Below are 25,634 nucleotides of genomic sequence, written 5' to 3'. Positions count from 1 at the left end.
TAACTACATATTAAACACAGAATTGCATCCAAGAACGCACATAAATCATGTAAAAGGAATTAAAACCTAAAACATGAATTTCCTACGGATTATAAATACTGATCTGATTCTCCAAAGAATCGACGATTGCTTGCGCCTTCTCCACGTGATGTTCTTCGTACTCAACCACGAATCTTCTAATCTGTATCCCGAACTCATAATCTAACCTTTGGGTGGGCAAAGCTTGTCAGAATCGAAAAGGGCTTGATTAGAAAGAAGACAGAACTTCAGTTCTTCGTAGGACTGAGAAAAAAATCGTTCACTGCCAATGAGGAGCACGAAATTTTAATGTTAATTCTTGTTAAATCTCCTTTCTAATCTCTTTTTATATAGAGTTATGATAGGGATCCATGGAGGTTGGACTTGGGACAAACTTGTTGGACTTTTACTAATTAAATTGAGCCCCAATTTAATACAAGTCCAATAGAATATTATTATCATCCACTATAGTATAACAATATTGACTGCCCGTCCAATCCCAAGTTACGAGTAATCCGGGCTTTACCTCTTTAATTTATTATTTCTTGTGTTTAAGATATAAATATCCATTAATTAATTTAAGTCTGTTATTTGACTTTAATTAATTAATATCTTTTTCCAAAAGTTGTCTAGTTCAAAATCTTTATTTATTATTCTGGAATAAATTTCAACCGGCAGGGTTTCTGAATAATAAAACCTTTTTCGAACACCTCTTGAGGACATTATTAAACTGGACTCACCCAGCACACGATTCATTGCAATAACAATACTAGCACCTCTAGACATTGATCACCACTACCCAAGATACCAGGATTCTTGGATTGCGAAAAATACGCACCATTTGATAAATCAAAGTAGTGCATAATCAATATCGCATGCTCAATGTTATGTCAACAATGATTAAGAAATAACAATCACCGAGACCTCGTCTTTCAGTAAATAGCAAGAAAGACTTATCTCAACTGTTAGATCCTTCAGTGCTATACCACACCAGTGTCGTTTATTTCCAAAGGTAAGGAAACATGCGGACTGACACTGCAACCTTTCACGATAGGTAGCCAAAGCCTATCTAGGTTGTGAAATTATTTTTCTCTTCTACAAAGAACCGACTGCGTCACCTTCTGTGAACGTCGTTCACAGCCAGTCTACTATGCAGAAGAATTAAACTTATATGCTTCTTATACATTTAAATGTTTGAGAAACATCTTATAAATGCATAAGCAAACACCAATGCGATAAAATTAATTCTTCTCGCCTTGGGGTAAAAGTGGATTGTAGAGTTTATTGTATACAAGCAATTCTATCCGTGCAACATGCTCGAAATATGCTTTTGAGTATATCAATCCTAACAGTACCACTATTCATTACTTGAGTTCCAGAGGGACCCACACTATCCGCCTCGTGGCTGATTAACTTTGGGTCATCCATATTGGTATCCTGTTGGGGTTCGGTGGCAAAGGGACCAGGGCTAAGAATCTGGAAAGTAGACAAGGTTAGGTTGTGTGGGTGGGGAGGGTTATTTGAGGATAAATTACGTTTTGCAAGGATTGAGGTTGGGAAAGGCCGAGTTCTATAAGGTGAAGATCAGAATTTTTGCAAGGTAAAATTGAGGGCTTGTGTTTTTCGAAGGGTAAGGTCATAGGTAGGTTTTTGAAGGGGATGTGAGAGGTTATTAGAATCAGCAAGAGAGTTCAAAAAAATTGAGAAGGTGTTGGGGTCCATATGTAGAGAAACCATATCACGTACCTTGTTATTGAGCAAGACATCCCCGGTCCGATCAGCCACATCCTCAATCTGAAGAACTTGTGTTTCCAGAATGTCAAGACCGTCATCTTCTTCCAACGAGCAAACACTCTTCGAACTTTGGCTGCTTTTAGAACGATCAAAAAGGCCAACCAAGTTCGACACCAACCCAGCCTTTACCGATTCAAGATTAGGGGCTGTCGTTCTCTTCTCCAAATCCGTCGTGATCTTATCATCACCGGACTCCTCACCACTAACATCCTTCACGCCTCCATGGATTGCGATCACATCCGAACAATTGTAATCTGGTGAAGAAGCTACAACTGAAACCATATTATCGTCTTCCCCAACTCCACAACCATCATCTCCACCATGAGGGTCGGCCATTGAAGGCGGAACCCTAAGAGCGTTGGGCAAGAGCAAACAAAACCCTAGCCACCGAAAAGACTACACCACCAATTCCGACGAGCTTCAACTTCCCCGACGCAAGACCACGCTATAACTTAAATGACTTGAGAAGAACAGACCGAAACTGGTCGGACAAACTAGCCCCAGCCGATGACGAAGACAAAAATACAAACCCTAGACAAACCCTAATTTGCGCCGCCACCCACAGCCGCCGCCACCCACAGCCACCGCCACAGACCTCCGCCGGCCAAGCCCACCGGACAACCACCACCAAGGCTATGACACAACCTTGCCGGAAAAGCACCCGCCGGCCACCAGAAAAAGACACGACGATGGACACGACTCTAGAACTGAAAAGGCGACACTAGACTCAAAAAATAAAAATAAAAATGGCAGAAAGCAACAAAAAGACACGATGAATCCAATGAAACAAACCGGAACGAATTCCGACGGGTAAAACTAAAGATATTGGCGATTTCTGCATGACAGAAATCGAAAACTTAGAGAGAGAAAAAAAGTATTATGTGTTAATTTCATTTTAGTTTGTCTCATAAAAGATGTCACATTTCCTTTTATGAAAAAAATCTCTCACATTAATATAAATATACTATTTTCTCTCTCTACTCAACACAAAAAACATCTCCTAAAATCTCATCTATTATGGGACGGATGGAGTACTATTTTTTTCCTCATTTTATTTTACTTTTTTATCCTCCAATTGATCCAAAATCATCTATAAATGCCTTATCCATCACATACGTCCTCTGTCAGTCATTTATAGTTTCATTTTTACTCGACATGAATTTTGAGAAATTGTTTGATTTTGTAAATAAAAATTGGAAAATGAATTAATAGAATGTGGACCTCACTTTTATTTATTAGTTTTATAATAGAATTTGAATGTAATGATTTAGTTGAGTGGTGGGTCCACTTACTTGAAAGTGGAAAGAGTAAATGAGACTTTAATCGCAGATATCCCAAAATGGCAAAATGACACATTCTTTTACGGACACAAAAATAACTCTATTTCACTCACTCATTTTTCTCTCTACAAATTTTCCATCCTTATTCTCTAAGTATGACTAACTCAAGGGAGGAAATGACTCGGTTGCTTGCACAAGCACTTCAAGAAAGAGACCGGGAAGAAGCCGCAAATCCATCTCCCACACAAAGAACTTGCCGCTACATCCATCGTGAGCGAGAGGAAACCGGCCAAAGGCTCATTCGAGATTATTTTTATGAGCAACCACAGTGAGGAGATGAATAACTTTCCACGTTGTTTCCGTATGTACTGACATTGCAAATATATTAGTGGTTCTTGACGAGTACTTCCAAGAACGATTCGACTGCAGCGGTCGGCAAAGTTTTACAACACAACAAAAGTGTACATCTGCAATCCGACAGCTTGCTACTGCTATTGAGAAATCAAAGATCGTTCTGGCACTTGGAGAATGGAGTAAGAGAATAAATAGGAGCGTAGAGCCATCAAGATTCTACCTTTGGGTTTTATTATACATATAAGCTTTCTTTCTTTATTATGGATTTTGTTCCTTCATTCATGAATAACTAATTTGTTGAGTTTGGGGGATTGTAAAGTAACTCTTCATGTTTATTTGATTCATATTTTTTATATCCAAGACTTATATTTTGATTCTTAAACTTATATTTACTTCGTTCAATTCTATCCTATAATGCTTCAAGTGGTGTGACAAATCTTGTCGATTTAATGGCATGTGGGGGAATCAAAAGAAGATCCATATGTTAGATTCGGATTGAGGACACTACATGTAATATCCCAAAAAAGGTAAACCTAAGAGTGAGTGCATTATAAGGGTCTAATTGTGCTTTTAGGAGTTAGCTAAGATTGACAACCTTAATGCTAGTAATCCACGTTGTTCGGTCAGCTGCTGTAATTAGGTGACTCGCCCTAGTAATACTAAAGTCATTGTTTGGATATGTTTTTTAAATAAACTGAAGTAATGAAATATTATCGTAAAATTCCCTTGTTTCATCTGTTTTCTCAAATTAAATCATTCTATTTTGCACATTTTTCACAAAACACGTTACAATATCAAATCATACAAATATAACATTTTAAGAACATATTTTGCATGAAAGATAGTCAAAAAGAGTCAAATCTATATCTTAAAAATATGAAAAATTCATCTTTTTTGTCAATATGGACGATTTTTCCTCATACTTTGTGTAGGAATCATGTCTTTTCTCTATTTAAGACATAGACAGTTTTGATAAGTTTAGCCCACCCACCCTATGATCAAAAATAAAGTTTGGGAAACAGTCAGAAGATCTGTTATTGAGATCTTAAGATTATTACGTGGAGAAGGCAAACAATCTTCAAGTCATTGAAGATTTAGTTCGGTAATTCTAAACCGTGAATTCATGATTTAGGATTTAATTTTTTTTACATGAACTATTTGCCCTCTAGCATGCAATTAATTGTTTAACATATGATTTGATTAATCACATAATCGGTCAATTAGATCATATATCTATTTTTATTTATTTATGCAAGTCTTCGTTGTGCATGGTTAACCATAACCCCAACAAACAATCTATCGTGAACAACTGATAGTATGAATCCGAAGTTATTCTTACCTTGGATAGTTGATTACACTGAAGTGTGGTATAGTACCGAATAAGATCACGTTGAGCTAAGCATTTCACGCTTGAGAAAATCAAGTACATGATTTCAATGACTGTTTATTTCTTAATCTATATAAATAACAATGAGCATAATGTGTTGGTTATACGCTACTTTGTCTTGTAAATATGTGCGGATTTTTCGCTAACTTAATAATCATGTCATTTTGGGTAGTATTAGTGATCAACATACGAGAAGGGCTAGTATTGTTATTTGATAGAATCGTCTTTCCGTACTCCAGAACTAATACTATTTCCAAGAAATATTCCAGGCAAGTTTTTAATTTACAGAAATCTAGCTAGTAGTTGAAATTTATTCTATACAATAAATAAGGCCTTCACTCCTTAGAAAAGAGAGCACTTATTTATGATACTCAACAAGCTTTTATTAATCAATGAACATAGAACATCTTAAAAATGGGATAATTGAATTTAAAAATGTGCTCAAATTTGGTAATTTGAATTTTGATTGGAAGTTTACATACTTAAATAACTCAATTTTTTAAATTTTCGTTACTTTGGTAATTTTGATGGGATAGTCCTAAGCATATTAGCATTTTTTTTCAAAACATTTGAACATTTTGCTATTTTGGTTACTATGTTTGCTTGCTTCGTCTTCCAAAAAATTATGAATTTATTCATATTTTGTTAAAATTGACGAAGTCATTAAATTTTGATGATGTTGAAATTTCAACAGTGGGTTTAAAAACTCAATCCAATATTCAGAACCCCTTTTGATGCCCTGCCATTAAATCTCACACCTGCAGGGAATTTTGAAGACGAAGTTAGAGCCTGAATTTGAGCTTGCGATGAAGTTTCTTCTCATAATTTTCTACAATGGTAGTGTTTGAATCTATCGGCAACAGTGGTAATGTGATTCAAGGTTTGAGGTTTTCATGCTAAATCCTAATTTTGAAATTTTTGGAAATTTCAAAATTTCAAAAGTATGATTTTTTTGTAAATTGTTTTTTGAAAAACAATAATTAATAATTCCTCATTCTCACAAAAATAGAGACTCTTTCCATTTTGTACATCCCGTAAAAATAGTCCACTTCCATTTTTGGTAACTTTTTCTCTTTAACGAGGTGATACCTATTATCCACTAATAATACTCCAATAGTTTTTTCTTTCTATCTCTCTCCCACTTACCAATCATGCATTACCCATTTTGTCCCAAAAGTCTCTACTTTTATGGGACGGATGGAGTATATTTACGTGTGTATTACTAGCATCGTAAATTCTGAGGAGAGCGACATCGCGTGCCATATTCAGGTCCTGGTTTCGCCTCTAAAGTGCACCACCAATGTGCGATTTAATGGTCGAGCATTAGAAGTTTTTTCCAACATTCTTAGTCGATATCAACTGAAATATTTATTGGAATTAACGCGATTTACATCGCGAATGAAATCCTGGACTGTCAAATTTAACGGGCCCATCAATATTTTACAAAATACTCCTTCCGTCCCATAAGAATATGCACTTTTTCCTTTTTAGTATGTCCCACAAGATTATGCACTTTCTAATTTTAGAAAGTCTTTTCTCTCTAATAGGCGAGACTCATTCTCTACTAACAATAGTTTAATTATTTTTTCTCTCTACCTTTCTTATACTTTACCAATTTTACATTAAAATCCGTGTCATACCCAAAGTGCATATTCTTTGGGGACGAAAGGAGTAATGAACAATTCATAAGTAAGCTAACAAACATATTATTTTGGATTAAAATTATAAAATTATCATATATTTAGAACCAAAATGACCCTTTAGTTTAATATGGAACAATTAATTTTATTAATTTCTATATAAATTTGTTAGGTATCAATTCAAAATCAATGTTTAGAGGTTATGAGTTCTATTTTAAACATTTTGATTTTATTATATTTTCATTATTTTATTAACGAAATGAAGCTCATAAATTGTTGGAAATTGGAATAGTGGAATAGTTTCGAGAATTTAGTAAATTGAAATGAATAAATGGAACGTTAACACTGGTGGGTCAGTACCTCTCCCTCTTCCCTCGCCAAAAAACCTCCCAATCCACACAAGGATTCAACGGCTCCGAAATCGTAGGGTTTTCAATGTCGCTCTTCTCCATAAGGCCATCCGCAATGGGCGGACGATGGCACGCCCGATGGCGCGCATCGTCCGCGCCATCGATCGTCCGCGCCCATTGCGGATACGGACGATAGGTCGCGGACGATCGTCGCGGCCGATACTAAGGGCGCGGAGGATGGCGCGCCCGATGCCTATCGTCCGCGCCATCGTCCGCCCCATTGTGGCGTACACGGACGATGGCTGCGGACGATAGGCATCGGGCGCGCCATCGTCCTCCCCATTGTGGCGTACACGGACGATAGGTCGCGGACGATGGCACGCGGTTTGGTTGTTTTATAAATAGAGTTCATTCGTTTTACATTTCATTTCACAATTTCACTTTCGAAACTTACATTTACATAATTACTACGAAATGGCTTCAAGTCCAAATAATTACTACGAAATGGCTTCAATTACATAATTACATTTACATAATTACATTTACATTTACATTTACACAAGGCCCTCAAGAAGTGTACCGACCCCGACGAAGCCGAATACCTCCGGGCATTGATAGATGAACTGCGTCGGAAGTTGGGAATTGCACCGACTTAGTTTTTTTTTTTGTAAGTTGAACGGTGTAACTTCTTTTTTTATTAATGTGTCCCCGTTTGTTATTTCGACCTTTTTATTTACTCGTTATTAATTGTTAGTTGAAAACATTTAAATCAATTAAACAAATAAATAAAACTGCTGACGTGGCGCGCCATAGGGCGCGCCTTAGGGCGCGCCTTAGGGCGCCCCATTGCTAATGCCCTAAACCCATTCTCACTACTCACTCCTAAACATTAAAAATTAATTTAAAAACTCTGACATTGCCGCGGATTTTGCATATCTGTTCTGGCCGCGGATTTGTGGAAATCATGTTCAAAGCTGTGATCACGAATTTTGGTCATTGAATGGTAATCAGGGTTCGGTTCCTAAAATAAAATGGTATGTTGATGGTTTTAATTTGTGGATGCATTTTGCATGTGCTTTAAACTCTAGCTGAAATCTTTGCTGAATCACGTTTTTGTTATCTTGAATCTTCTCTATAGATCCGGCAATATCCATACTTAGAAGTGATGTGTTTGATTTCATCTAAGGATATTTGGAAAATTAAATAAATTCGCCCCACAACTAAATGAAATACAGAAAAGTTGGTAGAGAAATAGTGATATTGTGGAAGCATGATGATGCTGATGTTAATACTTGTTTAACTTTATTTTTTGTAAAATTTTAGGAATCACTATTAACTGAAACTTCGTAGTTGAACTTCTTGTATCCAACATATGCTCTTACATTTTCTTGCAGGGCACCCCACCCAAAGTATATGAAGGTTCTCACATTTGTGTCGAGGATCTGGAGGTTGTTTGGATTAATGGGAAAGTACTAAAGATTCTCGGGGAAAAAGTTGAATCGAAACATCTGATGGAAGGACGGTAAAATAGCATTGTTTTTTAGCTGAAGCTTTTCCTCTTTTGTATGGAGATGGTGTTGTTCTAGTATGGTTTCAAGAACTATAGTATAGATCCACCTCACTTCACTATCTCATTGCTCGTCTTCTTTAGATCAAAAAGTACAATTTACCACCAAAGAATTGTTTGCTCTGAAACAGTGAAGATAAGTTTCCATAATTTAGTGTAATAAACATACTTTTCTCTGATACACACTGTCAAGGTTAATCAAACTGCAGTCTAGTATGATTTCCTTCTTCTTATTGTTATTTTTAAAATCGATCTTCAACTGTCAAAATGTTGCCTGTTTTAGACACTTGAGATCTGTTTAACTCTTTCCATTGTTAAGGTTACTGCTAGTATATCTAAAACATACCCGAAAGATGAAGAGGACCATGCTGAGGGATTCGACGACATGAACGAACTGGAGTTCTGCATAACTTGGAAATAAGATACCAGATCAATAAGATTTATGTAAGATGATATCTCCCTTCACTTCTAACCATTATGTTCAATATATGTCCATTATGATAAGAGTAAAATTGAGCATCTCCTTTTCACAATGTTTTTACTGACTTATAGTAAGGGAATTCTTATTGCCGTTAACCCGTTTCAAAGACTTCCCGACTTATACGACGTAAAGATGATGGAACGATACAATGGAGCACCATTTGGTGAATTGAGTCCACGTGTATTTGCAATTGGAGAGGCTGCCTTCAGGTAATATATAGTTGCCACACTCTTGTTCTTGGTGGTTTTTTCAATGAAAAGTAAATTACAGTTATGACTGAGTCTTGTAAGATAAATTAGAGACATGATGAATGAGGGGACAAATAACTCAATACTGGTAAGCGGAGAAGTGGTGCTGGTAAGACTGAAACTACTAAGATGCTTATGCAATATCTTACTTATTTGGGTGGCCATAAAGAAGGTGAAGGAAGATCAGTAGAACTGCAAGTTCTTGAGGCAGGTTTTGTCTTCTAATTTTCTATTTAATCACTGATAATCTTATCATTCATGGTTTATTTTCTTTCAAAATATTATCTTGAAAAGGTTCTCATGTAGAATATGTTATAACGATAATTCTTTCGAATTAGTGAGTAGCAAAGTTTGACTAGTTGAACTGGTACCATGTGTACAGTCAAAGGTGTTTCTGGAAATGAAGTGTACTGTTTGCCAGGTAAGGTTTACAACTTCAAAATGTGGTTAGGAAATACTTTTTCCTTTGCCTATTAAGTGTCCTATTTTAAAAAGTATTGTCCCCGAATAACTCTCTTATTTGAAAATTATATGCAGAAATGATGGCACCAAATTTACCCTTTGTTCAGTTTTTCAATATTATGACTTTGCAGAACTCTTCATATTCCCCATAATAATTAGGGGAGAAACAGTAAACCTTCCCACTTTCTTGGAATACGAGTTTTGATGGTCGGGAACACTAACTCGGCAATTACCACTGTTTTTTTACCTTTTGTGTGAAGCGCCAGAGGAGATAAGCCGCTTCTACACCATCTTCCTGTTTATGCTTCATCAAAAGCCAGTAATCATATTTCTTATTATTTTTGTCAGGACATTAAGAAGTATAAGCTGGGACATCCATAGACATTTCACTACCTAAACCAATCTACTTGATTTGCGCTAGATGATGTGGATGATGCTCATGATTATTATTTATTTGGCAACAAGGAAAGCCATGAATGTTGTTGGAATTGGTCAAGAAGAGCAGGTACGATCTTTAACATATTAGGATCCCCTTTGTCCCATATGCTCTCTTTCTGTCACTTATTTATATTTTCTTATTCTACAGGATTCAATCTTCAGAATTGTCGCATCAATTCTCCATCTTGGTAATGTTAGATTCCCCAAGGGGGAAGAGATTGATTCATCTCGAGGATGAGAAATCAAAGTTCCATCTTCATACAGCAGCAGAGCTTTTAATGTAGAATAGGTCATTTATACTTGCAAGACTCCCTTTTTTCGCATTAGTGTAATAATTGTCAATATTAGGTGTGATTCTAAAGCTCTGGAAGATGCGTTACTGAAGCGTGTGATGGTCACTCCAGAAGAAGTTATTAATAGATGTCCCGATCCTGATGGTGCAATAGTTAGTAGGGATGGATTAGCTAAGACTATATATTCTCGCTTGTTTAACTGGTATGATATTTGTGCACCATGTGCTACACTTTTTCTTTTCTAAAAATTAATCAACTATTCGTTTCCTGGTTTACCTAATTTCATGTTGTCTGCATATTTAGGTTGGTGGAAAAAATATATTTATCCATCGGGCAAGATTCGTCTTCGAGAAGTCTAATTGGAATCCTTGACATATATGGTTTTGAAAGTTTTAAAACTAATAGCTAAGCTTTGATTGAATGGAGAAACTCTGTATAGGGCCATAGACACCCGAACTAACTAAAAGTTTATGGCTGCAGTTTCGAACAGTTTTGCATTAATTTTACCAATAAAAAGGTACAGCAACATTTTAATCAGGTATTCAGTTTGACTTGCTTTTTAGCAGCTAATAAATCTATGCTCAGCACAATAACTTATTTTTTCTTTATACTTTCTTCAGCATGTTTTCAAGATGGAGCAGGAGGAATATATCAAAGAAGAGATTGCCTGGAGCTACATAGACTATGTGGATAACCAAGGCGTTCTAGATCTTATCGAGAAGGTTTGTATAATACTAAACCATCTCTCTCTAGGCTACATTATTTTGTTATCACATTGTACTTTGCACCTAAACATAGACATGGTCTATAATCTATAGCAAATGCAAATTTTTTTACAACTGCTTTTGATTGGATGCAGAAACCTGGAGGAATCGTTGCTCTTCTTGATGTGGCCTGGTATGGTAACACATGTCAGCCTTTAGGTAGTAAAGGATGTGTAATTTTAAACTTCTGTTGATGTCAGAATAATTCTATTTTTTTGTTTCCAGTATGTTCCCAAAGTCCACACATGAAATATTTGCAGAAAAGCTTTATCAGACATTTAAACCCAACAAGCATTTCATCAAACCAAAATTGTCACGTACTGAACTTGCAATTGCTCATTATGCTGGAGAGGTAAACTGGGTCTAATTATTTTTCTAGTGCATGGTTTCGGGCTCTTCATTTTTATTGAAAATTTAATTTTGCGTTTTCTCCAAGGTTCAATACCAATGTGATCAGTTTTTGGACAAAAACAAAGGTTATGTTGTCCCTGAACATCAAGTCCTACTAACTGCTTCACAATGCCCATTTCTAGTAGAACTTTTTCCTCCAATCCCAGAAGAGACAACCAAATCTTCAAACAAGTCTTCTAAATTTTCATCAATAGGTTCTCGCTTTAAGGTATGTTTACTCTCTCTTTCTTTTCCTTCATTACTGTTCGAACGTATTTGTTGTAGCTTCTTTAAAAAGGGTTGAAGCTGATAGATTGGTTGATTGGTACAGTTTCAATTTCAACAATTGATGGAGACACTGAATTCTACAGAACCTCACTACATTAGAGTGTGAAACCTAATACCCTTTTCAAGCCTTGTATTTTTGAAAATCCCAATGTCATGCAGCAACTCCGTTGTGGTGTGAGTGCCTCTTACTTGTAGTCTTCAATAAATTTCTATATGCTTCTCAAACTTAGCACTATTTTTTGTCTACTGGCAGGGTGTTTTAGAGGCAATTAGAATTAGTTTATCTGGTTATCCTACTCATAAGACTTTTGATGAATATTTCAACGGTTTTCTATTCTGGTCCCAGAATTGGAAGGAGAGTAAGTCGTTTTCTTCATATAGTTATGATCTCATGTGATTAACCTGATGGAATTAACTGTTTTATCCCCATACGAGCAGCACTGACACACAAGCTGCATCCATTATGATCTTGGAGAAGATGGGCATTGATGGAGCTCAGGTATTAATTTCTTTTTGTGCTCAATATGGAAGTATTCCTTTGCCCAGAACTGCAATATAGAGACATTAAGAGTGGCCATTTTATCTCTTGCTTTTTTTTGCTTAACCCTTCTTTCGTTGACATTTTATGTGTTCAATTCATAATTACGATTATTTTCAAATTTAGTTGAAACTATTCTGGTTTTTAGATCATCTTCGATAGAATCTTTGATGAAAGGGTTTCTCAGTAAACAGTTGAAAAAACTAGCTGACATAAATTATAATCTTTATCTTAAGACAAAAAGCTGATCTTGAGCTTGAGTGCCAAATACCAATCAGCACCAAAATGCTTATATTGGTTTTAACAACGTTTAGCTACGGTCTTTTGGTCTTCTTGGCATCTGTTGTTCTTGCACAAATAGTTTTAGTTCTTAAAAGAGAAAACAGTTTGTGAAGGTTCGACGTGAATTTCTAGACTCCCAGATTCATGGAGATCAGGTCTGTTAAATAAAATATCTTTTTATTCTCAATTTTGTATAATAGAAAAATAAATTGTGAATAACCTTTTATTAACTTCCTTTTCTATGCGAACTTTGAGGACTCTCTTGTACTTGTAGCACATTCTTAGTCAATAATAAGCATAATAGACAAGGTTTTGTTTAAATAAGATTATTATATTTAACTTTACCACAATTTTATTTTAGACAAGGTAATAGAACGGACTAAAAGTGTGGGAAACAAAGACCTTATGCTACATGCTTTCTCCTCTTGTAGTAGAACGGGCTCAAAGTCTGTCTAGCTGTCACATGGCTTATTTTTTTATAAAATTTCTCTTTGTTATATTGCTGCTTTATGTTTAAGGGGATTGCTTCTGTTTTATCAAGAAATCATGTGAAGTTTAATTTTGTGATTGCATATAGGAAAAACTAAACTCATTCAATTTCAAAGCTTCATCGTTAGATTGAACTCTAAGAAGTTTCTTTTGGTTAACTTTATAACTTGGCAATATCTCCAAAGATAAGATGAATTGATGGTAGCATTCACAATATTTTGTCGACTACCTTTAAGAACAACTGACAAAATTTGTCTAAACTCACCACCCAAAACTACAGTTTTTCCACCAAATGGCTTCTCCATACTTAACTCATCACATACACGCATAATATCCCTCAAACACCGATCCACAGCTTCAATCCAATGTTTGTGAATCACCGGAGCTTCATCCAATAATTAGCTTAGCTCTCACAATCAATTCAACAAGTGGACTACCTTGATTAATATTGCACATGGAATCTTCATTCACGTTGATAGGAATTTTAAACCGTGAATGTGTTGTTCTACAAACAGGCAACAACAATGAAGCTATACCACTGAAAGCCAGATTTAAAACAATATCCCCCTTCAATCAAATCCTAGCTGACAACGTACAAAAGACATTATTGTATCATGCACACATGCACATGAAGTTGTTCATCAATGAATTTGGAGATAGAGTCTAAATATTCTTTGGAAATGCTTCACTATCACTAATCAGTCGATTTTAAGATGTTTCAAAATATTCGGTACTTGGATATGGCATACAGTGAAATTCCCGCAAACTTTCTTCCAACATTTATCAACAATTCCCGAATTTTAACCAATCCAAAATTCTTAATTTCATCATCATTTAACAACAAACCTACATTAACAAAACCCAAAAAATTGTTGGAGTAAAAGTCGGTCATTAAATTAACAAAACAAATACTAAAAAATACACAATAACGAAACATATAAGTTACCTTGATGACTCTCATCAGTTTCTGTTGGTTGTAGGTAACATATTCACATAAATATTTCCAACAACTTTGCTAAACAACATCGGGGTGTGAAATAGATTCTGATATTACAAACTAACAAACAACAGTCTCAAGGAATTGAGGTTGGGAAAGGCCGAGTTCTAAAAGGTGAAGATCGGAATTTTTGCAAGGTAAAATTGAGGGCTTGTGTTTTTCGAAGGGTAAGGTCATAGGTAGGTTTTCGAAGGGGATGTGAGAGATTATTAGAATCAGCAAGAGAGTTCAAAAAATTTGAGAAGGTGTTGGGGTCCATATGTAGAGAAACCATATCAGGTACCTTGTTATTGAGCAAGACATCCCCGGTCCGATCAGCCACATCCTCAATCTGAAGAACTTGTGTTTCCAGAATGTCAAGACCGCCATCTTCTTCCAACGAGCAAACACTCTTCGAACTTTGGCTGCTTTTAGAACGATCAAAAAGGCCAACCAAGTTCGACACCAACCCAGCCTTTACCGATTCAAGATTAGGGGCTGTCGTTCTCTTCTCCAAATCCGTCGTGATCTTATCATCACCGGACTCCTCACCACTAACATCCTTCACGCCTCCATGGATTGCGATCACATCCAAACAATTGTAATCTAGCGAAGAAGCTACAACTGAAACCATATTATCGTCTTCCCCAACTCCACAACCATCATCTCCGCCATGAGGGTCGGCCATTGAAGGCGGAACCCTAAGAGCGTTGGGCAAGAGCAAACAAAACCCTAACCGCCGAAAAGACTACACCACCAATTCCGACGACCTTCAACTTCCCCGACGCAAGACCACGCTATAACTTAAATGACTTGAGAAGAACAGACCGAAACTGGTCGGACAAACTAGCCCCAGCCGACGACGAAGACAAAAATACAAACCCTAGACAAACCCTAATTTGCGCCGCCACCCACAGCCACCGCCACAGACCTCCGCCGGCCAAGCCCACCGGACAACCACCACCAAGGCTATGACACAACCTTGCCGTAAAAGCACCCGCCGGCCACCAGAAAAAGACACGACGATGGACACGACTCTAGAACTGAAAAAGGCGACACTAGACTCAAAAAATAAAAATAAAAATGGTAGAAAGCAACAAAAAGACACGATGAATCCAATGAAACAAACCGGAACGAATTCCGACGGGTAAAACTAAAGATATTGGCGATTTCTGCATGACAGAAATCGAAAACCTAGAGAGAGAAAAAAAGTATTATGTGTTAATTTCCTTTTTAGTTTGTCTCATAAAAGATGTCACATTTCTTTTTTTGAAAAAAATCTCTCACATTAATACAAATATACTATTTTCTCTCTCTACTCAACACAAAAAACATCTCCTAAAATCTCGTGTCACCCAAGTGTATCATCTATTATGGGACGGATGGAGTACTATTTTTTCCCCATTTTATTTTACTTTTTTATCCTCCAGTTGATCCAAAATCATCTATAAATGCCTTATCCATCACATACGTCCTTTGTCAGCCATTTATAGTTTCATTTTTACTCGACATGAATTTTGAGAAATTGTTTGATTTTGTAAATAAAAATTGGAAAATGAATTAATAGAATGTGGAGCTCACTTTTATTTATTAGTTTTATAATAGAATTTGAATGTAATGATTTAGTTGAGTGGTGGGTCCACTTACTTGAAAGTGGAAAGGGTAAATGAGACTTTAATCGCAGATATCCCGAAATGGCAAAATTACACATTCTTTTACGGACACAAAAATAACTCTATTTCACTCACTCATTTTTCTCTCTACAAATTTTCCATCCTTATTCTCTAAGTATGACTAACTCAAGGGAGGAAATGACTCGGTTGCTTGCACAAGCACTTCAAGAAAGAGACCGGGAAGAAGCCGCAAATCCATCTCCCGCACAAAGAACTTGCCGCTACATCCATCGTGAGCGAGAGGAAACCGGCCAAAGGCTCATTCGAGATTATTTTTATGAGCAACCACGGTGAGGAGATGAATAACTTTCCGCGTTGCTTCCGTATGTGCCGACATTGCAAATATATTAGTGGTTCTTGACGAGTACTTCCAAGAACGATTCGACTGCAGCGGTCGGCAAAGTTTTACAACACAACAAAAGTGTACATCTGCAATCCGACAGCTTGCTACTGCTATTGAGAAATCAAAGATCGTTCTGGCACTTGGAGAATGGAGTAAGAGAATAAATAGGAGCATAGAGAATAAACAAGCTTCGATAATCTCATCAACATATTCTTTATCATCATCTAACAACCCCAACGCATGGCAGGCATCTTGAAATGTATCATGTTGAACGCCATTCACACATCTAATGTCTTTATAAGATGTAGCTCACTTAACAATATTCAACAAACATCTCAAATAATACATATCACCAAAACCTGGAGCAACATAAAACAACCGGTCAATCGAAGATCGTTGTTTCCGAGGTTGCCAATGATCTTTTTTCACACAAACTTCGCCAGAAATTCTTCATAGGTAAGATTTTTTCCTTCAGCATATACTGTATTGGCTTCCATCCAGCCGAAACTTCATCAAAAATTATAATTTGCTCATTTGGAAGATGAAAACTAATCTTTCAACAGAAGGATCCTTATATTGAATCTCAAATCCAAATATTCTCCATGAAACTTCACAAGACAGTTACCCACAATCGTAAAACAAACTTACTTTAACCTAACTTTTTTCGGACCCTTCCGCATCAGACTAGAAAAAATATGTAGTCGCACGATCATAACCCTCATTTATGTACTTGAAAAAAATACTTAATGGACCGTGATTGATTACATCATTCAACATTAATATGTCAAGCATATTTCATAAGGAGAAAACGATTATGCGACACAACATACTTATTATCTAATGGCACACCATCCTTCAGAACAACACGACCATTATCTCTACGCCTATAAACGGGATTACCATCCTCATCAAACATAGTGTTTGTCAGCAACATATTTCTTTTAGAAATATTTTGAACATCGCCCATTAGTCATGCAAGGAGATGACTTGCGAAGTACGCCAAACGGCCCATATTTCTTCACATTTTCATAATCTTCTGAATTATGAAATTGTGAAGAAATTCATGATGCATGGGATGTGTGGCGTACTTTGCAAGTCATCTCCTTGCATGACTAATGGGCGATGTTGAAAATATTTCCCGAAGAAATATATTGCTGACACTGTTTGATGAGGATGGTTATCCGGTTTATAGGCGCAGAGATAGTGGTCGTGTTGTTCTAAAGGACGGTGTGCCATTAGATAAAAATAAGTTGTGCCGCACAATCGTTTTCTCCTTATGAAATATGGTGGGCTTATTAATGTTGAATGGTGCAATCAATCGCGGTCCATTATGTATTTGTTCTAGTACGTAAATAAGGGTTATGATCGTGTGACTAAATTCTTTTTCCACTCTGATGACCGAAAAAAGTTGGGATTATGTAAGTTTGTTTTACGATTATAGGTACCTGTCTTCCTGTGAAGCTTTGTGGAGAATATTTGGATTTGAGATTCAATATAAAGATCCTTCTGTTGCAAGAATGATTTTTCATCTTCCAAATGAGCAAACTATAATTTTTTATGAATCAGAGTCATTGGATAGTGTATTGGATCTCGAAAAACGACTTACGAAAACAAGTTTTTAGGTTGGATGAGATGATGGTAACATTCACAATAGACTGCCTTTTGGAACAACTGGCAAAATTTGTCTAAAGTAACCATCCAAAACTACTTTTTACACCATATGGCTTCTCCATACTCATCACATACACGCATAATATCCCTCAAACTCCGATCCACAGCTTCAATGCAATGTTTATAAACCATCGGAGCTTGATCCAATAATAAGTGGCCTACCTTGATCCAACTCTTCAAAATCAATTCAACAAGTGGCTTACCTTAATAATATTGCATATGGAATCTTCATTCACATTGATAGGAATTTGAAACCGTGAATGCGTTGTTCTACCACCAGGCAACAACAATGAAGCTATAATGGAAGCCACATTTGAACAATATCACTCTTCGATCAAATTCCAGCGGCAATGACTTCCATATGAAAGTTTAACCGGTACCACCATATCCACAGACAAAAAAATCCCACCATCATTTGAACGAACAAAAGACATTATTATATCATGCACATGAAGTTGTTCATCAGTGAATTTGGAGATAGAGTCCTGAATATTCTCCGGACAATGCTTCACGATCATGACACAACTTTCACTAATCAATCAATTATAAAATGTTTCGAAATAATGTGAACTTGGATACGACATATAGTGGAATTCACGCAAACTTCTCCCAACAACAATTTCTGAATTTCAACCAATCCAAAATTCTTAATTTCATCATCATTTAGCAGAACACCTAATTAACAAAACCCAAAAAATTATTGAAGTAAAAGTGGGTCATTAAATTAAAACTTATAAGTTACCTGGATGACCCATCAGTATCTGTTGGTTATAGAAAACATCTTTACATAAATATTTCCAACAACTTTGCTAAAGAACATTGGAGCGTGAAATATATTCTGATGTCAACAGACTAATAAACAACAATCTAAGGGAATGAGCAGAGGCCCAAAACGAAACTTCGATAATCTCATGAACATATTCTTTATCATCATCTAACAATCCCAACACATAGCAAGCATATCGAAATATACCATATTGAACATCATTCACACTTCTAATGTCTTTATAAGATGTAGCCCACTTAACAATATTCAACAAATATCTCAAATAATACATATCACCAAAACCTGGAGCAACATAAAACAACCGGTTAATCGAAGATCGTTGTTTCCAAGGTTGCCAATGATCTTTTTTTCACACAAACTTCGTCGGAAATTCTCCATAGTTAAGATCTTTACCATCACCATATACCGTATTGGCTTCCATCTTATCTTTGGAGATATTACAAAGTTCTGAAGTTAACCAAAGGAGACTTCTTGACTAATTTCAATGTTTTTTGGAAGTTAAACCATTATTTCAGTCGTTTATCCGTCTTACTTGAATTACGATGTATTGACTAATTTTTTGCATTATCATGCGATTCTTGCTTCAACTTTCAGTCTGGTAGAAATTATTTGAGCTCTGATAAACTCTGATGGAACAGATGGTTATGCCGAAATACATTTTGTTGAATTTCTGAACAATTTGAAATTTTCAGGTACTCCTAATCATTGTTGTTGAAAGTTGGACTCCTATCATGTTGTTTAGAAATGTAGATCACTCACATGGATTGTGTAATGGGACCTGATTGATAATTGTTCAATTAGGTGACCATGTTTTGGAGACCGAAGTTTTGGGTGGTCATATAGTTTTGATTCCTCGAATGTCCTTGGCATCTGATCCAAGGTTGCCGCTCAAGTTTCAACGGTGACAATTTCATTTGGTTGTGTCGTATGCTATGATGATTAATAAAAGTCAAGGTCAATCACTTTTGCATGTTGGATTGTATTTGAAGCCTGTCTTGTCTTCAGTCATGAACAACTGTATGTTGTTGTATCAAGAGTTATAAGTCGTGAAGGATTGAATATTTTAGTTTGTGAAGATGAAGTTGATAGCAGTGGTGTTTACAAAGAAGTGTTTCAAAACTTATGAATTTTTAGTCTGGTGTTCGCTTCTAAGTTTGAATTTACAAATGTCTTTAATCCTTACTTTGTCATACTATTTTTTTAAAAATTTGTTTACAATTTATGTTTATATTTCAAAATTTATTGGTCTCATATATATAGTACAGGAGTCATTTTTTCTTTTATTATTGTTCTATTCTCATTAGCCTTCTATATTATACTTTTGTTCTCTCTTTTCGTTGCATTTTGCAGGATCTGGAAAGTGGAAAAATGGCCGGGAGGAGGCATTCGGTGACCTTTTCTGATGGAAGTTGTTCTGTCAGTGTGTTGTGTGTATATCTTCCCTAGTTAGAAATTAGTTGGGCTAGATTTTAACAATTTGATGTCACAGCAGATACCGCAGTTAACATGGAACACCACCCACTTCTTGTACTGACATATCCCACATGTATATACAGAAAATGTTTAACATCAACGTTTATTAGTTTCTTCTACGTAACCAATTAACACGGGACATGATAATGCAGGTTATAATAATACACTGGCATACAGTATTCAAATCTAATTCAGCTTTAGTCATTTCGTTTAGCATGCTTATAACTTAACGGGAGTTTATATGAATTTATTGAGTTACTGCAAAACTCAGAAGCTTGTTTGGTCTTCTGCAGTGGGGTGATAATAGATAGTCTTCCTAGCCAGTGTTTAGTACTCCCTCCGTCCCATAGTAGATTTCACACTTTCCTTTTTAGTTTGTCCTACAAAAGATGTCACATTTCCTCTTTTGGAAAAAGTTTCTTCTCACATCAATTATAAAATTATATCTTCTCTCACCACTTAACACACAAAACAACATCTCCTAAAATCTCGTGTCATCTCCCAAGCGTGCCATCTTCTTTGGGACGGAGGGAGTACTATCTTAGTGTTTATTTATACAGAGTACCATCTTCTTTGCCATATCTACTTATCTCTGCTTAGGTTCCTTTCCTTTGAAGTTCCAGCTTGTTTTTCATTTAATTTTGAAGACACGATAATCTTAGTGGTCAATTTTTGTGTAGCTGTAGATCTTCGCATACAATTGTGTTTACTACTATCCATCAGCTCCATACGGATTTATTCTGTCCAGACTGATTAATCTGTGCAAGGTCCCAGACAAGTATTTTAGCAAGGAAAAGAAAACCGTTCAAGGGTCATGTTAGGTTGACAACTATTTTAAATTAAATTGATAACGGACAATTATGTCAGTAACCTACGCTACGGATGTTAACTCGAAGACAATTTGTATGTCAACTAAATGTAGTTATGTCTTATGCTATATTTAGTTAACATACAAGTATCTTTCGAGTTGACATCCATAGCGTAGGTTGGTGACATAGTTGTCAGTTATTATTAATTTAAGATAGTTATCAACAGATCATATAGTAGAATAATATATGGCCCTTGTTTTAATGACATTATGAATCTGCATCTTTTCTTCTCCCTTAGAACATACATGTAATACATGTAAAAGGTAGTTTTACCCAATCCCTGCTTCTTCTTGTACAGTTTCCACAACGTAAAATTCCCGTCCATTTAGTTAGGTCTTAGAAATGCTTAGAGTTAAATCTCTTGTGATCTAATCTATGCTTTAGTTGGCACTGACTTATTTCATTTCCTACCAAGTTGTGGTTGAATTCCTTATTGCATAATTTGTTTCAAGTTCAAGACTTATAATGGATTGCTATGTTAAACAATAAATATCTTGAATATATTTAAGTCGAAAAAAGGCATTATTCAATACTCTTCTGATGGTGGATTGTTTTGGCTTATTTGACTTTGCATCAGTATTCATCTCTTTTAACTCAAGGAGTTACGACTGAATTTCATGAAGTTTAGTTAAACAAACTTTCCCTTTTTCACCCAACTTGTGCCGTTGCGTCTATTAGAGTCGTGGCATTGATGTATTGAAATGTGACCTTTTTCTTTTAACTCTTTTGCTGTTGTAATGTGTGTCTATTAGAGTCGTGCAATTCATCTTCGACACGAAAAAGGATGTAATTTCTTCATGAGGTCTACTTTTATGCACTTAGGGTTTGCTGTCATGACTGTGCAGATTCTTCAACTGCCGGTTTATGATACTCCCTCCGTCCCTAAAGAATATGCACTTTGGGTTCGACACAAGTTTTAATGTAAAATTGATAAAGTAAGAGATGAGTAGAGAGAAAAAGTAATTAAAATATTATTAGTGGAGAATGACTCCTACCTCGTCAAAGAGAAAATACTTTTCAAAATTAGAAAGTGTATATTCTTGTAGGACGAACTAAAAAGAAAATAGTGCATATTCTTATGGGACGGAGAGAGTAATTTAGATCTTATTTGGATTGAGTGAATGTCTCATATTTTATCCTACATACTGGGTCTTGCTTGGACTCTAGCCCTATTGCCATGAAGACATTCATAAACCTTATCATAAATATGTCTGCTTATTCGGTTATCCGATTCCCGGATAACCAAATCGATTTTAATCGGTTTCGTAAAGAATAAAAAACTAAACCACCGGTTTTCGGTCTGATTTGGTTACAAGATTTTGTTCTCATCGATTTTCAGTTCTATATGGGAATCGATCGGTTTTACCCAGATCCTTCAATTTTAATTTTATAATTTATAATTTGTTATTATTCAAATAAAAGTATTATAATATTAATATAGGATAATGAATAATGAATAATGATTATTATTGTGTGTTGATTTCAAGTTTTAGGTATTGAATTTTAAATTTTTAACCGAATCAGTTCGAATTAAATATGGATTAGGAATATGTTGTTTCAACGGATTAATTTAATTTCATCATTCAAATTTGAAAAGGAATCAGTTTTTTGAATTTAAGCATAGTTAATTTAATTACTAATTTTTTGAACTAATAAAATTGAAGTAAAACTCAGTTTTTCGGTTCCTACACTAACAGATCGGTTCTTAACCATTCGTTCAATGCTGGAACCAAAAACGTATTCGATCTAGTTCTGGTTCTTGGATTGCGAAAAATCTGAAACTGAATAATCGGTATTTTAGTCTAATTAGAACCAGAACCAGCCTAATAAGTAAGCCCTAATTGTTAGGGTTTTGTATACTAGAAATCACCTTTCGAGTGATTGCATACTGTAAAACTCTAATGGTTATTTTCCAATAAATGCAACAGATTATTTTTGTCATAATGTTGTTATGTTTTACATTTAATGGTTGTTTATTGCATATTTAAATGTATAAGCAAACGTAACAAAGTCTAAGTCTTTGTTTTAGTAGACCGGTTATGGGTGTCGTCCAATTTAAGGTAACACGATCAGTTCTAAACAAAGAAAAATAAGAATTTCACAACCTAGATAGGCCTAGACTACCTATCGTGAAAGGTTGCAATGTCAGTCCGATTATTTCTAAGCCTTATTGAAATAAGATGACGTTGGTGTGGTATAGCACTGAATGGATCTAACAGCAAGACGAGTCTTTATGCTATCTACTGAAATACGAGGTCTTGATAATTAATTTCTTAATCAATGTACGTTAGCATTGAGCATACGATATTGAGTATCCACTACTTTGACTTACCAAAGGTGCGGGTTTTTCGTAACCCAACGATCCAGGTATATTGGGTAGTGGTGATCATTATCTAGAGGTGCTAGGATTGCTATTATGTTGAAACGTGCGCGAGGAGAGTCTCGTTTGATAACATCCACAAGAGGAGCTCGAAACAAGATTTTATTATTCGGAACCTAGCTAGTTGGAGTTTAATTACTCTATGAATAATAAATAAGAGTTTCTTGCTAAGTCCACTCTTGGAGAATAAAATATGTTAATTAATTAAGTCCATAGCAGACAATAATTAATTAATGGATGTTTCTATCTTAAGCACGGGAAATAAATTGAACGCGAATAAAGGAAACTCGGAATACTTGTAATTTCAGATTTGGAAAGGCAGTGCAATATTACTTCTGTAGTGGCTGCTTGTAATATTCCAATATAAGCTTATATTAAATTGTGGGTTCAATTTAATTAGTAAAAAGCGAATTGGGTGAGGCCTGATCCAAATTCTTCCTTAGATCCCTGACTGGGCCCAATATGTGACTTATATAAATAAGAGAATAAAGGAGACAGAAAACACACCTTTTTCCACTCACAAATTTTCATCCACTCCTTTGAGAGAGAGAAATCGAAAATTTCCTTCCTCCGTGAGCTGAGTTCTGTCTTCGTTATTCAAGTCCTAATACGTTGGTGAGATTTGCCTACACAAATATCGGCGTATAGTCCGGGACACCAGTCAGAAGATCTGAGGTCTTGTATTGAAGATCTTCACGTGGAGACGGAGCGAGCCATCATCGATTCTTGATTGAATCAACGATGTAAATTGGCTAATTCCGTAGTAAGCATGTTTTAGGGATTTTATATGCTAAAGCATGTTTTAATTCAAGTTATGAGCATGATTCATGTGAAAATTGCGCGAATAGAATTTGTCTAAATAATCTACTAAAAAGATCAAATTCATGTGATCGGATATTGAACGCGCTTCCGCTGCCAACCCCTTCAATTAGTATCAGAGCCAGTCTTTGGCTCTGATTATTTGGATTTAAATTTCGCAAAATTCATGTATGCATGTGTTATTTGATTGCGAAGCATGTTCTTGGTGTTTTTGTTTAATTTTATACATGATGAACTCAAGAACTATCGATTCAAAGAACTTGAATTGCTCGAACGCACCACGTGCGATCGAGGTAGGGATGTCGAGACAGTGGGAGCCGGGAGCCGTGATCACGGGGCGACGCGCAGATGAGTGGGGGCTCGTGCGCGCCGCCGGCCGAGACCACACGCACCAGACGGAACCCGGGTTGAGGTCGACTTGGCGGTGACTGGCGCGGAGTGGTGGTTCGTCCGATAACCACCGAGACACCGCGAGATACCAGGCCAACCCTAGGTGGAAGGCTTCCCGAGACGAAGCTCCAGTCGTGGCCGAGACTTGTGCGCCATAAGGTGCGACGTGTGCCGAGACGAGAGGAGAATCCAGGCTCGGGAGGGACGAGACGGGCGATAGCAACTGGCCGAGAGCAGCGCCGCAGTCGTTATAGCAACTGGCCGAGAGTCGCGGGACCCGACGAGCCACGACACCGAGACGGACTTAGCGGCTGGCCGAGAGCTGAGGCGCCTGTGCGCGTCTCACTGGCTGAGAGCTGCCGAGACACCGACGAGCCGGTGGTCTAGCCAGGCGGCCGAGAGCATGTGCGCACTTGTGCGCTGCAGGCCGAGACGCTTCATGCGTCGTGATCCGACGACGAACTCGTCGGATTTTCATCGTTCATCGTTCGTACGAACCTCGTGCGATGAGATAACGATGAATGATTATTTTAATGATTATTTTATTAAAAGATATCATTAAAATATTATTATTTAATGGAAATAAAATCTTTTTGGAAGATTTGTCTAGATTTTAGGAATATTTTTATTATTATCTATATCTATGGAAATAAATAATATTATTTTATTCCTAGATGATATAGATGAGAATAATTTAATAGTTTCTTAATATTTATCTAGATTTAAGGAATATTTTTATTATTATCTATATCTATGGAAATAAATAATGATTATTTTATTCCTAGATGATATGGATGAGAATAATTTAATAGCTTCCTAAAATTTATATATCTTAGATCCTAATAAGGATAGATATGTATGAATACATTAAATAATAAAATATCTCTTCCTAATCTTGAACAAGGAAATAATTTGAATTTATTTTTCATGTCTTATTAAGGATTAAATAATTTGTTCATTTTAGATATACCTTATAGTAGACATGAATAAGAATAAAATTCTAGATCAACAATTTCCTACAGGAAGAAAACAACATTAATCTAAAGATTTAATTATCCAGTAGATTAAATACCAACATAATTTAATTAAGCTTTAAACTGCCTCAAGGCTAAGGATAATTAAAGTAAAACCATAACCCAAAATATCTAAGCTATAATTACGAACTCAACGTTTGTATATGGTCTCCAACA

The 25,634-nt window shown here is 36.1% G+C and overlaps 1 long non-coding RNA gene across 7 annotated transcripts; it reads left to right on the top strand.

Moving 5' to 3' along the window:
• Positions 1-8,942: 8,942 nt before the first annotated feature.
• On the top strand, positions 8,943-20,050 carry LOC121741473. 7 transcript variants are annotated; one of them, XR_006037876.1, is made up of 14 exons: positions 8,943-9,080; positions 9,171-10,086; positions 10,168-10,514; positions 10,616-10,850; positions 10,933-11,034; positions 11,172-11,209; positions 11,302-11,428; positions 11,513-11,695; positions 11,798-11,928; positions 12,008-12,113; positions 12,193-12,253; positions 19,152-19,205; positions 19,315-19,393; positions 19,864-20,050. It is a non-coding gene; the product is annotated as an uncharacterized LOC121741473 (long non-coding RNA). The 7 variants fall into 7 exon arrangements; XR_006037874.1 differs by having other exon boundaries at positions 19,315-19,414; XR_006037877.1 differs by having other exon boundaries at positions 10,168-10,308; positions 10,424-10,514; positions 19,152-20,050.
• Positions 20,051-25,634: the final 5,584 nt, after the last annotated feature.

Source organism: Salvia splendens, chromosome 7, assembly GCF_004379255.2.
Source record: "Salvia splendens isolate huo1 chromosome 7, SspV2, whole genome shotgun sequence".
Lineage (NCBI taxonomy): Eukaryota > Viridiplantae > Streptophyta > Magnoliopsida > Lamiales > Lamiaceae > Salvia > Salvia splendens.
Note: the sequence above shows the minus strand (reverse complement) of the source record. Positions and strands in the feature narration are given on the sequence as shown.